This window comes from Rhagoletis pomonella, unplaced genomic scaffold, assembly GCF_013731165.1.
Source record: "Rhagoletis pomonella isolate Grant_MI unplaced genomic scaffold, Rhpom_1.0 Rhpom_scaffold_00007, whole genome shotgun sequence".
Classification (NCBI taxonomy): domain Eukaryota; kingdom Metazoa; phylum Arthropoda; class Insecta; order Diptera; family Tephritidae; genus Rhagoletis; species Rhagoletis pomonella.
In genome coordinates, this window is record NW_023458561.1 from 64,356,560 (window position 1) to 64,359,504 (window position 2,945).

Genomic DNA, 2,945 nt, shown 5'->3' on the forward strand with positions numbered 1-2,945 from the left:
ATCGTGTAGTTGATTCTATTTAGCAAAGATAGACAGCGAATATTTCAGTTTAAAACGAAAGATTGTAGAATTTGAAATTAAGTGATTCATCTATTCTAAAACATAGTTGTGTCTCGTCCGTTGGACCTTTTATATAGCTAAATATATCAGCTTTTCGGTAAATTTTTTTCGCAAATTAGGTAGAGTTTAAAAATTTAATTGGCATACCTAGTGGCAATAAAATAACAGTTAAAACCGAAGTGTATGAAGATCACATTCCTTTTACATATAACCCGCATTAGAATGTATTTTTTGATATGACTTTATGGAAATATTGAAGAAGGGGGACTGACATATAAATTGTATATCTTTCATAGTCATTTGTCAATAGTATTTAATTAGCTACTATAAACATCTGCAAGCAAGTTTCCAATAAATAAAATAACTTACAATATGTTCTAACAAAATAAGGTCAGTTAAAACAGGTCTTAATCTTGCTTCAAAATCATCAGTGCTGATTAATATATATATATATATATGTATGTATGTAAAATACAACGGGGAAGGGTAAAAACAGTGATTGACTTAAAGTTAAGATTCATTGCATGAATTTAGGCGAGTATTATTCTCTGCTTTATTTAATTTATGAAGGTTTCTTTACTTTTTAGGTATTTTTTTACTTTTTTACTAAAAAATTCTAGTACAATAATCATGGTTTAGTAAAAAAGTTAAGCGAAAATGCGACTAATTAATAGTTCTTACAATTAATATACTGACCAGCTTCTTTTCGAGCAAATTACATTATACTTAAATACAAATGCAGTTACTTCTAAACTGTATTGCCTTTCATTTATTTTTCTTCTTCTCTTTGCACTTGCAAGAATGCTCTTCCATGCTCTTATGCGCCGATTCGCTATGAACCAAGGAGCAGAGCGTCACGTTTCGTTAATTGAATTCAAACATTAAGCTGTGCTGCCCTCTCTCTCTCTTCAATAAAAATGTTTGTTGAAAGTAATGCTGCATTTACATGAGGCGATTTTCTAGGCTATTCAACATTGCTCAAGAAAAATTTCAGGCGTAAATGGTGATTCAAACATCGCTTGCCTAAAAGAAGACAGCAAGTCTACTTTTGCAGGCGATTACTACGTGTCAAGAAATCGCCTCATCTAAAAGCCGCTTACTATACATTTGCTTGTCTTGGTTTGTGGCACCTCCGTAGTACTTACTTGTATGTAAGGCTGACACCTGACAATGTTGCACGTTGTCAATAATAAGTATCAATTTACAAATTCACAAACAGCATGCAAGGGTTCTATTCTACATTGTCGAATTTGATCACGTACATGGTTTTACAGGCTAATCGAATAACTAATAAACGGAGGACGCAACGAAATTAAGATATACATATAAATTTGAGGCAATTTAAACAGACCAGTCACACAGTGCCGCCTAAATGGGGAAAAAGCGAAAAATCGTTGTCTGCAATGTGAAGACGTTTTTAAATGTTATTTATCCACTAAAAAGAATTAAACCGAAATTCGCCTATAAAATAATTATGTTCCGTCAGGAACGAAATTTTCTTCTATAAAATTTTTTGAAATCAGCTTGTAGCTGTCAAGAAAAAAAATCGTATATTAGGCTTGTTCCCCAAGCAACTCGAAGTCAATTCGAGTTACACATAAGCGTTCCTCAAGTAAGTTTTAGGCTGCGTTTCAGTAGATTCATTTAAGTGAAAATTACTTTAATTTACGAATTTTTGGTTTCACCAATCAATTTTAATTAGTTATTAATATTGATTTAAGTAACCTATACTCTTCACTTAAATAAAAATTAAATTAGAGTAACCACACTCAGAGATGTTACACGTTTAATCAGCTGATCAATATACACAAACCACAATTTTGTGTATCTGCTGCTAACTTGTATACCAGCCCTGCTTTTAAAACACAGCATGCCGAAGCTTTCAAAAGCTCTCAGTACAAATGAAAGCTTTCGCTGGTCAAGTCTGTTTTACAACTACTTTTTACTCACTTAAATAAAGAGCTTATTCAAACTATAAATAATTTAAATGAGAATTAAATAAAAAATTAAATTAAAGTTACTTTACACTTAAATGAGTTTGGAGAAACGCAGCCCTAGAGTTTCTTTTATATACGCTTACACTTTGAACTTTGCTCGAGCTTTTCTACAAATATCTTGTGAAACAAACCTATTTATTTCTTCAAGAAAATTGATAGCCAAAGCAAAATACTTTTTCAAGCAACAGAAATAATGAAAAATATTTCTTGTGATTTTTCTTGAGAGCTGCAAATGGCGCTTTATTTGTTCATGCTTTTCGCTTGGTGAAAACTTTTGCCAATTTTTTAACTGTGAACGATCACTTACATATCAAAGACTCTCTCTGTAGTATTTTGATGTGGTTTGTCACCGTAAGAGAGTTTAATCAGATAGTATAAATACTCTTGAAAAGCAATGCATTCCACACCGCGAAATTTCAATTAATACTCCAATGCCTTTCGGCCCACCGAACTTCAGTTGGGTGTTTTGCTAACCTCTTTGCTGCAATAACGAAGAGATTTTTTAGCACCAGCGTTGGGTGTACTTAGGTCAATCAGCAGGCAACATCCAACTCGTCTGCGTCGTTTGCGTTTCTAGTTTATATTCTTGCGCCACCACTGGTTTTAGTCACAGACTGCAGTCCATTGACTGATTGGCATTGTTTTTGATGTGTGTTTGCTCATTTCGCTTCTGTGGCTGCTTAATACTTGTAGTTACGCAGACACTTACTCGTACATACGAATATATGTATGTATTCTTGCACACTTATTAACTTTTCAAAACTCATAATTATTTCACATCTTGCTTTGTATAATTTTTTTTTACTTTTTTTACCTCACCGTATTTTTTTTTTTTTTTTTTTGGTTTTTATTCTTTTATTTTCTTTTACGCTCCCTGGTTTATCTTTA